At 33.9% G+C, this 13242-nt stretch overlaps 1 protein-coding gene and 1 pseudogene across 1 annotated transcript in view; both read right to left on the minus strand.

The window, feature by feature from the left end:
- Positions 1–13242, minus strand: part of DCC (DCC netrin 1 receptor) — a 1459593-nt gene that overhangs the window by 845412 nt on the left and 600939 nt on the right. The gene's annotated exons all lie outside the window — the stretch shown is intronic.
- Positions 4844–10103, minus strand: LOC141503459 (coiled-coil domain-containing protein 112 pseudogene; annotated as a pseudogene).

The following is a 13242-nucleotide window of genomic DNA, read 5'->3' on the forward strand; positions in this document are numbered from 1 at the left end:
ATTCCACCTAAGCTAATTTACATATTCAGTGCCATATCAATCAGATAACCAAAAAAAAGTATTTGATAGTTAGAAAAAATGGCAACAAAATTCATCTGGAAGAAAAAATATCAAGAATATTAAGGGCATTAATGGAAAAATACTAAGAAAGTTGGTCTAATGATAACAGATCTCAAACTATATTATAAAGCAATAATTATCAAAATTATATTTTACTGGTGAAGAAATAGAGTGATGGATCAGTGAAATAGATTAGTTATACAAGAAACAGCAATGAGTGATCATAATAAATTAGTATTTGATAAACCCAAAGACCCCAGGTTTTGGGATAAGTGCTCAGTATCTGACAAAAATTGCTGGGAAAGGGGTGGCTAGGTGGCACAGTAGATACAGCACCAGCCTTGGAGTAAGGAGTAACTGAGTTCAAGTCAGGCCTCAGACACATAATAATTACCTAGCTGGGTGGCCTTGGGCAAGCCACTTATTTACCTTGCAAAAAAAAAAATGCTGGGAAAATTGAAAAACAGTAGAACACAAACTAGGATTTAGTTCAACATCTCACATTGTATACCAAGATAAGGTCAAAAAAGAGGCAATGTGTTAGATATAAAAGTGAAACAGCAAAATGGAAGAGGAAGGAACAGTCTACATGTCATATCTATGAGAGAGAAGGAAGAATTAATGACAAAACAAGAAAACTAGAGCATTACAAAATGTAAAATAGATCACTTTGATTATGATAAAATAAAAAAGTTATTGCATAAACAAAACCAATGTAGTTAAGATTAAAAGGAAAGCAGAAAGTTAGGAAATATTCTTTGCATCAAGTGTCTCTAATAAAGGCCTCAGTTTTCAAATAGACAGAGAACTGGGTCATGACTAGTAGAATACAAGGCATTCACCAATTGATAGTCAAACAATATTAACAGGCAATTTCCAGATGAAGAAATCAAAACTATCTATAGGTATAAGAAGAAGTGTTCCAAATCACTTTTGATTAGATAAATGCATATTAAAACAACATTGAGGTACCACCTCATACCTACTGGATTGATTATTAGGACAAAAAGGAACATACTATAAGTTGTAGAGGATGTGGGAAAATTACAACATTACAACACTGGTGGTAGAACTGTAAATTGATCCAAACCATTCGGGAGAGCAAATTGAAACTAGATTCAAATGGTAATCAAACTGTGCATATACTTTAATCCACCCCAAAGAGAATATTAAAAAAGTAAAAAGTCCTACATGTACAAAAAATATTTATAACAGCCAATTTTATAATGACAAAATATTGGAAATTAAGGGGCTATCCCTCAATTGAGGAAAAGCTAAACAAGCTCTGGTATATGAATTTTGGTGAGGTATATAGAGTTTGCTAGTAAATGCTTAACAGTTGGATTTCTTCGGGGGGAGTACATGTGCTATATACACAATCTTAAGTGTAATCTGCATGAGTCACATATTCTCCAAGACTTTCTTAAATCTAAAAATCAACAAGACAATACTTTTTTTTGCAAGGCACATGGGGTTAAGTGGATTACCCAAAGCCACACAGCTAGGTAATTATTAAGTGTCTGAGACCAGATTTGAACCCAGGTACTCCTGACTCCAGGGTCAGTGCTTTATCCACTGTGCCACCTAGCTGCCCCAACAAAACAATAAATCAAGATGTGATATGAAATACTTGCCAATTTCTGACAGATGGATCACACTGAAAAATTTAGCAATCAGATAATCTTAAACTGACCCTAGCAAACATTTGGTGATGTCCATTTGTATTCAAAAAGTGATAACATTGTTCTCATAATACATAATGTTGCAATATATAATATATCCCAAAGGTTTTAGTGTAATTTTAAACTTTTGGGGGCAGCTAGGTGGCACAGTGGATAGAGCACCGGCCCTGGAGTCAGGAGTACCTAAGTTCAAATCAGGCCTCAGACCCTTAATAAATACCTAGTTGTGTGGCCTTGGGTAAGCCACTTAATTCCATTGCCTTGCAAAAAAAAAAAAAACTAGAAAAGATTTAAACTTTGAAAGCTTAAATATTTGAAAATTCATTTATTTTTAAACTATTACAACAAAACTACATTGACTTTATTAGCAATGTATAGAATAGAATACTGTACCAGATAGGGTATACAGTAATATTATGACGTATAGTACTATGGGTTTTATTTGTGTATATTTTTTAATTTGTTTAGGGAATCTAAAGTGAGAACTGGTTGACCAAGACAGGAGATAACCTGCTTAGCTCTTTATTTTCTTAGCTAATAAGGGGTGATAGCATTCATAATGTGCTTAAGAAATACTTTATAAATATTACCTCTTTTGATAGTCAGAACAAATTTGTGAGGTAAATTCTATTATTATCTCCTTTTTTCATTATTGCTGTTTAATAACTTTTCAGTTGTGTCCAACTCTTCATGAACTCTTCTAAGGTTTCTCAAAAAACATTGTAGTGATTTATCATTTCTTTACCATTTTTTACAGATGAGGAAACTAAGGAAAACAGGGTTAAGTGACTTAACTAGAGTCACATAACTAGTATGTGTCTGAGGCCAGATTTGTATTCAGGAAGAGGAGTCTTCCTGATAGGCAGGCACAGTATCCATTGTACCACCTAGTTACCGATTTTAAAAATCTCTATTTTATAAATGAGGAAAAGAAAGTGGACAAGGGATAAGTGGCTAGTCTTGGATCAAAAAAAAGTCTCTAATATAGGAAATAAATTGACTCCAGGTCCAGTGCTCTATTTACAACAGCACTTAGTTGCCTAGGTTACTGAGAGGTCAAATGACTTAGTCTCAGTTTAACAAAATAGTATGAATTTAAAACCATGACTTGAATCTGTCTTCCCGAACCTGATTTCTGCTCTTTTTTCTACTGACCCAGTGCCTTTAAGCAGTATGCATACTGTTTTACTATTTTATTGTATTACATGTCATGTTCTACAATTGCTATGCTGAGCTATATCATATAGATCATTCTATTATATAGTATTACAATATATTTAACTATGTTTATACAATCCCTTCTAGCTTTTTTTTTTAGGTTTTTGCAAGGCAAACAGGGTTAAGTGGCTTGCCCAAGGCCACACAGCTAGGTAATTATTAAGTGTCTGAGGCCGGATTTGAACCCAGGTACTCCTAACTCCAGGGCTGGTGCTTTATCCACCTAGCCAACCCAATAAATCAGATTGTTCTCCCAATAATCCTGGCTTTTTGAGTAAATATTCCTTTTTTGTTTGTTTGTTTGTTTTTACAAGGCAAATGGGGTTAAGTGGCTTGCCCAAGGCCACACAGCTAAGTAATTATTAAGTGTCCGAGACTGGATTTGAACCCAGGTACTCCTGACTCCAGAGCAGGTGCTTTTTGTCCACTGCGCCACCTAGCCGCCCCTCCCTTCTAGCTTTTATTCCATCATCACTCCTTTCTATATTGACAGTATTGTTTTATGCACTACTATTAGGGGAGATCTAAAGGAGAGTTGCAGATGGACAGCACCTGGTGCTGAAATTGTATCAATGAAGATTAAGCACTACTCAGGAGCATACAGTTTTAGAGCAGGAGTCCTTAACCTATTTTGAATCATGAACTCAACCTCTCCTTTGATAATCTGGTAAAACCTAGAGACCTCACTGCTGATAATTAACTAGAATGTTTTATGAGAAGATTTAAAAGTAGTGGATAGAGAGCTCATCTCAAATTAAGGAAGAACTAAACTCAGTTCCTCCTTCCTTCCATGTCCCTGCCTCCAAAAATAACAGGGTGATCAAAAAGTCAATGATCTCTCATTGACTCAAGTAATTCTCTAAATAGGGGTCCTTAACCTAGGGTAAAAGGTCTGGGGACAGATTTACTGGGGGGGGGATACATAGAATGGGAACTTAGATGAAAGAGTACACACACAAACACAGACAGACACATTTATTTTCCCTAATTTCCAATTGCTTCTCATACAATATTATATTAAATTATCAGCAACATTATACTATACTTTCTACAAACTTGTGAACTAGGAAGTCAATTGATCTTATAACATGCTGGTTCTGGAGTCAGGACCACATGAATTTTTAATTCTACATCTGAAATTTCCTAGCTATGTGGCTCTTGGCAGATAACTTGATCTACCATACTCAGTTGCTTCATCTGGAAAAATTATTCATAGTTTTTGTGAGGATCAAATGAGGTAATAACACTTTGCTAATATTAAAATTCTATATTAATGCTAGCTATTATTCTAGTCTATTAATCTAATTAACATTTTAAAAATTATATTAAGATGCGTGATAATGTTTGTCCTTCAATTTTGAAGAAGACCATGACATCAAATGATGCCATGACAAACATATGGATTGGATCGGTTGGATCGGAATGAGGGGGTACTGTGCTAAGTCATCATTCCCACTTTCTCCTCCAGAACCATCTGGGTTCAGTGGCCAGATATGAAACAGGATAACTGGATATGACCCTCAATATGAGGCAACCAGTGTTAAGTGACTTGCCTAAAGTCATACAGCAAATAAGTGTCAAGCATCTGAGGTGGGATTTGAACTTCCATCCTCCTGACTCTAAGGTCAGTCCTCTATCCAGTTTCAGACAATAATTACTAACTTTGTGACCTTGGGCAAGTCATTTAACTCTATTACTTTGCAAAAAAAAGAAAAGAAACAAAACCAAGATTAGTATATTTTTTTCACACTGTTAAGCAAGGAAAATTTTAATTTCTCAACATAAGTAGTCACTTTTCACAGAAATCATTTATTTCCCTGTTTAAGGAATTATACCAACATTCACATTAATTGGATGGCAATTTATTTTTGTTAAATTCTTTTCTATAATCCTTGTCTCCAGGTGGGAATACCCCTATGTGGAATGTGCAGGAGAGGAGCTGCACCTGTTGGACCTCTCTCTTTTGTACGTTCTTCCCACCCTTTGGTAGATTTATACAACCTGGATGGATCCCAACTAACATTAACTTCTTTTCTCTTAATTTTGCCAATCTTCTTTCTTTTTCTATCTTTTTCCTTTTCCTTTGCTTGTCTCTCCAGCATTTTTAATTCAAGTTTATGTAAATCCCTCACGTGAAACCTAGTAATTTCATTTATATCCATTTTTCTTTCTTCCCTTTTAGTCTTCTCCTTCATCTCCTTATCAAGTTTCAACAATTCTTCCTGCTCTTTCTTTCACTGAGTATATTTTTCTAGCAGTAATTTTAGGTAAAGTTGGTGCTGATGCTCTTTCTCTTGCTTTCTTTTTCCTCTTCTTTCAATTGAGATGCTTGTTTCATAGAGAATTCCATAATTTTCTGTTTTTTCCAGGCTTCAATTGCTAATTTCTGTTTCTATCTTTGCTCTTTTTTTGTTTTTGGAAATCTTCTTGTTGAAGATCTTCCTCTGACTTTTCTTTCAAAGTCAACATTTCTTTTCTTTCTTGCTGCTTCTTTGTTTTCCATTTCTGAATAGACTTCTTTTTCTTTCTTCTAAAGACAGAAATTTTTGATGCCATTTCTCATGCAGTTGAACCTCTTCTTCTGTCCTTCCAGGAAGATACAGTAGAATTTCTTTTATATAGCTGGGCTTTCCTTTATGCTTATTTCTCACTTTTAGAAAATATTGGTGATCATAATCATCCCAACCTCCTTGTCATCCTCCTGCTAGTTGAAGGAACTTTTCAAATTCTACAACTTCTTCAGGCAAAGTATGTAGCATCACAATGTCCAAGGAAACTCTGCATGATGGTACTTTGAAAGGTCTTTCTGTTCCTGAATTACTTGTTGCCTATGTCTCTATTTTTCTCTCTAAAGCATTTAGTTCATTAGTAGCTATTTTCTCTTCTGTGATAAGAGCTTCGTATAATCGGTCTCTGCTCTTCTTTAAAAGTATTGATTGCATTTTCAATTTCTTCCATCATTTCTCTCAATTTTTCAACAAATTCAGGTGTAGATTTTACATCTTTTAACTGCTGTTGAAGCCTCTTTATGTTGGTCATGTATTTTTGTTAGGCGTTGTTGGATTTTAACTCCTGCGACAGCCCCGCCGCACAAGGGGCATCCAAAGCGGCCGCCGCCACCACCGTGGTCAAGGTGGCCATCTTTCAACAATCTTTCTGGTGTGCTCGGAGTGCGAATCCGCGGCCGGAGCGGGACCTCGATTAGTATATTTTTAATGAAAAATGTAATACTATTTTCAATTGGCAAGTTCCTTACAAATGAAATTTCAGGGGCGGCTAGGTGGTACAGTGGATAGAGCACTCACCCTCAGGAGCACCTGAGTTCAAATTTGGCCTCAGACAATAATTAATTACCTAGCTGTGTGGCCTTGGGCAAGCCATTTAACCCCTTTTACCTTGAAAAACCTAAAATAAATAAATAAATGAAACGTCAGATGTAACCTCATTGTAAAATTCTGTCTCTCTCTGCATTGTTAAATTTGAATATAGACTAGTTGATCAAAGAAAAAAGTGAGATAAAGTGGCCTAGAACATACTAGAATGGAGGAAAGACTTCTTAGTTTACAAACTGATTTCTAGCAGTGACTGTCCCTATGACCTTTGGTGAGTCATCTTTAATCTCCCCATCAACAAAATGGACATGTTGTCCCATTTCACTTGGAGAGAAATATGAGACATCATGATTTCTCAAAAGCAATTCAAAGCCATGTTAAGTGCAGCATGTAGTAAATGTCAAGTGTCACTTTTGTTAATTCATAAGGTTGCCCCCTCTTTTCAAATTATAATTTAGGAATACTTACTTATCTGACTAAAAATGCATCTCATTCTAAAATGAAAAAGTGCTTATTTCATATTTTTTTTTTGAACATAAGCCAACTAGAATTCCATCCTCCTTACTCATCAACCTTTTGGTGTCAATTTAATTTACATATATCCCTTTAATTAAATGAGGTGGATTTTTGGAGGGAGGGGTAGTAAGAATCATGGCCAATATTTCTTCTGAAAGAGTAAGTTCTAATTATATGGAGATTATTATTTTCTCATTTGCACAGCTTTGCCTCATTAAAGATATAATCCCCTTCCTTCAGCCCACAGATTGAAAGTAACCTTTTCCAATGGCTCTGTGAGTTAAATCACCCATGAAAAAAGTGTATGTACAAAGTAATGTGTAGGTCAGTCCAACTTACAGCCTACAAAGATAGTGGACAGGCAACAACTTTGTAATCTTTCCCATCTGTATATCACACTTAATATTCCTTCCTCTGAATCACTGGATTTCATTTTAGTGACGGCAACAATATGACAATGAATTACAATGATCTTGTATCACACCAGAATATCTAGTCAACCAAATTTTAGAGGCATCCAGTTTGTTTATTTTTTCTAATTTTCCCAACCATTTAACTACTGAACCATTTAAAGAATTTGGTCTTAATGTTTAGAAATTATATTAGGAAATATTCATCATGCAATTGATATGAAAGCTTTCCCCCTATTTAAATAAAGTGGGCAATCTATCTCTTTTGCTAAGTGAATTGGGGTTGGATAATTTAATATAGTAAGCAGCTCATTATGGCCAGTACAGTCACACATCAAAATATGGTAAAATGGGTCACCAGTATGGCTGAAAACTCATCCTGAGTTTTCTGAGAAGTCATGTTATCACTGATTTTATTCTGTCATCCTTAATTTCATTATGACACAATTTTATAAAAAGAATGCAAGTATAGTGATATATACAGGGTATAACAATCTTGAGTTTCAGTTAAAGTTTGAAACTTCACTAAGACTTTTGAGACAACTTATATATAAAAACACTCGCACATTTATGAAAGTGTTAAGCATTCACATATAGATATCTTTATAGAAACAGGCAACACTATCATATACTTGTTGTCATTCAGTTATTTTAGTGATGTCCAAATCTTTGTGACTCACTCTGGATTGTTAATGATTTTAAACAAAAATACTGGAAAGGTTTTGTCATTTCCTTCTCCAATTTATTTTATAGATGAGGAAACTGAAGCAAACAGAGATAAATGACTTGCCCAAAAACATAGATCTAGCACATGTCTAAAGTCAGATTTGAACTCAGAAAGATGTCTTTCTGATGCCAGTCTGGGTACTTTTTTTCTATTGGAACACCTAGCTGCACAAACCTCCCCTCCCATAGTCTAGTGGAAACACCTGAAATGTATGAATTCAGAGGATTTTTGTTCAAATTTTCCCTTTCCTACTAACCACTATGACAGGCAAAATCACACTTCTTTTCCTCTTTGACCCTCATTTTCTTCCTCAGTAAATGCCCTCTAATGCTCTCTTTGTCTCAGCTTTCTCAAATATTAAATGAGGAGAATAATATTGCCTATCCCCTAGAGTTGTTATGAAGATCAAATGAGACAATATTTATAAGGAGCTTAGCAAGTTACTTGCCACAGAGAAGACATGATATAAATGTTGTTATTGCTGATGTTGTTGTTCCCCTGAAACTCTAATAGCTGACAAGCAAGAACTCTTTGCCACAAATGTCAAGTATTAAGAGTTACACATCACTCAACTGTGGTTCTTGAAAATGGAGGTAGTGGCTACAAGCAGGAAAAGGTTTTTAATATATTACCACTTTTAGTCATGGATTAGGGGAGGCAAGTGTTAGTAGGGGAGAGACAGGGTTTACAGTATGGTGAGGATAGGGAAAAGATTCCGTTGAGGGAATTTTTGTCCCATTTCATTAATTTTTCTTTCTGCATAGTCATAGACTTCAAGGTAGAGTGAGGCTCACTGGGCAGCCAGTAAAAACCTCTTCCCTTTCTTTCAACTCCTTTTTCATTACTTAGAACCATAGCTACCTATTTTGTCATTAAAGGCTAACAGCACTAAATCCATCTTCAAAACATTAAATTCACTTAAGGGATGGAGAGACAAAAATCATAGGAAAATACCATATTTTGAGACAAAAGAATCCCTGAAACACTACTCCCTAGAAGCAGACACTTCAAGACACTAAGACTTTTGGGAAGACCACTGTAGGCTTGGGGAAAATAGGAGACTATCCAAGGTGGGTTAGGAATGAAGTTAGTCTATTAGTTCTCTATGAAAAGTAATTATTCTTATCAATTAGAAGTTTATCTAAGTTGCTTTTAGCTACTAAAGGAAAATAAAGATCTATCAGTACACTCTAAATATTGGTGCTTTGGAAAAATAATTTTGTCATCCCAATCTAGTTACAATTATGACACTATATGGTATGGTGGGAAGTGGGAGATCAGAGAAACATAACTCTGCTATTCTTAAATCAGACATGTAAGTCAGAACAACCTTGTATAGATGCAATAAGAGTGTAGTGGGTCAGGAAAGGAAAGATCAGTATGAACTGGAGAAATAGGGCAGAGGATGTTGAACTAAAATTAAGAGGAAAACATTTTCTGTGCTTTAGGAAAATTCAATATAATCATTCCTGAGGCTTTGGGAAGTATATTTTCTTTCATGGAATACTTCTTTCATCAGGAGAAGACTAGTAGTTTACAAAATGTTAAAGAAATGCTATGCACTGTATCTACATTAAAAATAATAGCTCAAGGACACATGCTGGATTAGTTTTAAAAGAATTTATATGTATCCCAAGGGTCTACTTAATGTTCATAGACCAAAAGAGCTAGATTTATAATCAACATCTCTACAAATAAAGAAAATGTAGTCACCTTATATTGATCTGCCTTTTTATCACAGAACATTAGTGAATCATCCTATATAAAATTTATCTAATTCTAGATTTTTTTTGAAAAGCACTACATTTTGTTAATTTGCTTTGAAATACTAATGTTTTCTAATCTCTAAGAAGGAAAACAGAAAATTAAATAAGATAATATTCAAAACTTTTCAACTTTAAAAATAGCTATGGATGGTAGGGTCAAATGAATAAAGTAATAGTAATTATTGTGTAACTAATAATGTGAATTCTTACTAGAAGAAGCAAAATAATCACTTTTTATCTTTGTACCTGGAAGCCAAAAGAGATGAAACACCTAGTTGACTATTTATCTTAATAATTCAGGTCCCCGGGACTTCTTTTTTTTTCTCTTTTGACTTAGAGTATAAGCATGCATCCAAATTCTAAACCTGAATTACCAGTACTTCCTTACCCATGTGGACAAAAGAACACACAGAAATGAAGGATCTTGGAGGCTATCTTCACTATTTTCTTTAAATAATGCAGGTGAGAAACTAATGCTCAAAGAGTTTATCTATAAAAAATAACAATAATAGTAATCATAATATTTATATACTCAAGTAATTGTCTAAAATAGGGATCCTTAACCTAGCATAAGTATTTATAATGCATTTTATAAATATTTATTTATAAAATATTTCTCATTTTATCCTCGTCATAGTCTCAGGAAGAAGATACTGTTATCATTCTTATTTTTCAGATGAGGAAATCCTTGCATAAAAATATTGCTATTTGCCATAGTTATAAAGTTACTAAGTATCTGAAGATGGATTTGGACTCAAGTCTTCCTGACTTCAGGCCCCAAACTTTAGCTACTCTACCATGTGTCATCATAGCTTAGTAAGAAATATTGAAAATGGGGGGGAGAGGGATGAAGAAATAATAATTTACTTAGCTTAGTAAAATTAAACTGATTTTACTAATTTGATAAGTGAATTACCATTGTAACTGTTTCTATGTGATCCAGCTAATATAATGTTTTTAAGGGGTATTTTAGCTTTCATAAATTTTATTAAAATTAATCCCTAAATTAAAAAAAAGTTTCTTAATGACTTTATTTCATCTGCTCTTCAAATCCTACTGTTTTTTCCAACATCTTCATGCAAATTCTTTAGTCTGTGGCTTCCTATCAATGACTTATAAATTTCCAAATTACCCTTTACTTCCATAATTCCCTCTTAGCTGATTGATCATAATGTTCATTTTTGGGAAATAGTATAGGAGGAGTTATCATAGTTTCAAAGAGGATAGTAGAACAATAATGAAAAGAACAATGATTTCAATAATACGGTTTCATTCCAAGTTTTTCAGTCAATCATCATAATGTGAATCTTGGATATTCAACCACTATATTCAAGAAAAGACCAGGACATTTTTAGTTTCATTTTGAGTGACTGGCATTTATTAAGGTTCTCTGCATGTGGTGGGTGCTTAATTAATGCCTCTTTAATTGAATTAATTCAACTACTGGATCCAGACACAAGTGACTTGCTCTCCTCTGAAGCTCCTAAATTCTTCTAAATTAATCTTCCTTATGCCATTATGATCTACTTATATTACCTCTAATACCCCAATAGATCATTATAAACTCCTTAAGAGTAAGAACAATTTCTGACTCATTTTGACATCCTCCCCATTCCCAACTCATTTTTGGCAAAGTACTTGGATTATAGGTAGTAGACATTCAGAAATCATTTGTGGAAATTTAAGAATATTTTAAAGAACAAATATACATTGTATAATACACTACTCATTAATTACTGATATTTAGAATGATAGAAAGGAGGTAGCACTCTAAAATATTAGGAACTATGAACCATCCTCACACAGTAGAGAGGATATCAAAAACTTAAAAGTCCTAGTCTTCCTAATTTTATCATTTCCTTGACATGTCCCCATGGAAATGACATAAAAATAACTTTTGGGATTTAAAGGAGTTCAACAGCATCAATTGTATGGTATTAATATATATTTTCTAAGATACAGTTAACAATAAGCATCAATTCCATAAGCAGGAGAATTTCCTTCTATAGACCCCAATAGTATAATCCTATTTTTTAAGAAAAAAAAAGCAAAAACAAATAAGTTATACTACTCACCTACTTATGGTCATTTGAGTAATGGCAAAAGAGCTAATTGTGATTATTTCCAAAGGAGTTGAGAGAAAACTTGGGAGAAGCATCATTAGTTCTTGTCAGTTGAAGAAAGATAATGTCATAGCATACATACTGGTCCTCTGCTCATTAAGAGCAAACAGTAATTCACTGTTGAGATTTTAGATAAAAATAGAAGTTTATTGCACAAATAGAGCCAATAATGGATTTTATGCTGAGTGCTATTAACCAATGAAACTAAATGTTTATGCTATTAACCAATGAAACTAAATGTTTAACAACTTTCTGATTAACCAGTTCAAATACGGTTGAGAATGTGTATGTACATATAAGTGTGAAGGAGGGGGCAGTTTTAATGCCTAATTTTAAAGAAATGTTTCCAAAAGTTAAAGCTAATTGGTGAATTAATTATACTTCTCTAGAATTTCTCATATACAAATAATGTGCACCAGATTAATTAACTTTACTCCTAAAGAACTAGGAATGGTTCCAAAATTGACTATTTGATTACTCTACTTCCACAGAAAACATTACTTAAACCTTGCTCTGGGTAAATGATATCAGAGACGGTCTTATATGCTGCAAGTGGAAACAGAGAAGTAAATGCTTAACTTAGATCCTTGATTTTTGTCCTTCAAATTATAAGCATGATTCTATAAATCTATACAACATAGATTGTAATGCACAAGTACAAGCATACATTCAAACACATACACACTAACACTCATACCTATACACCCAATTCAAATTCACAGTATCATTCCTGGTTATGTTACCTTTTAATTTTATTTAATTCAGTAGCAATAGAAGAGTTTTTATAACTTTTATAATATTTTAATGCAGCACAGAATTTTCAGTATTGAATATTTTTCTCTCTCCTTAAACAAATAAAAATATTGAAAGGACAATATGAAATTCCTGTTAAACAGGAATGCTTCAATTAGAAATATGAAATTCATGGTTGAGGTTTCTCTTGTTATACAATTCCATCCTGAAGTTGATAGCCTAAAACAAAGGTAATAAATCTATAGTAAATAATCAACTAATAAAAATTGCATTTTGTTATCCCTGATGTTCAGACACACTTTATGTGTGTCTTAAAAAAATAACTGTGATTTTCCATTTTGATGATAGTCACAGTTGAGGTCTCATTTGTACCTGAATTTGTTTGGTTTGATCATTTGAAAATGCTCTGTATATCCTGTGTGAGGTTCAGAGTGCTCTGAAGGTTGCTCTGCTTGTGGCCCTGCTCCTGTATGCTGTTATGAATAAAGTTTTCCCCAAAGAATGAAAGGAAAGAGAGACAAAACTGGCCCTGTCTTTCAGCTGTTGGCAGCTTCTGTGGAAAATGAGATTGGCAGGGAATCAGAATTTGTTTTAAAGAGAAGACAGGATCTAGCTTTGGGGAGGGAGAAGAGACGCATAATTAACTGGGGCAGGT

Source organism: Macrotis lagotis, chromosome X, assembly GCF_037893015.1.
Source record: "Macrotis lagotis isolate mMagLag1 chromosome X, bilby.v1.9.chrom.fasta, whole genome shotgun sequence".
Classification (NCBI taxonomy): domain Eukaryota; kingdom Metazoa; phylum Chordata; class Mammalia; order Peramelemorphia; family Peramelidae; genus Macrotis; species Macrotis lagotis.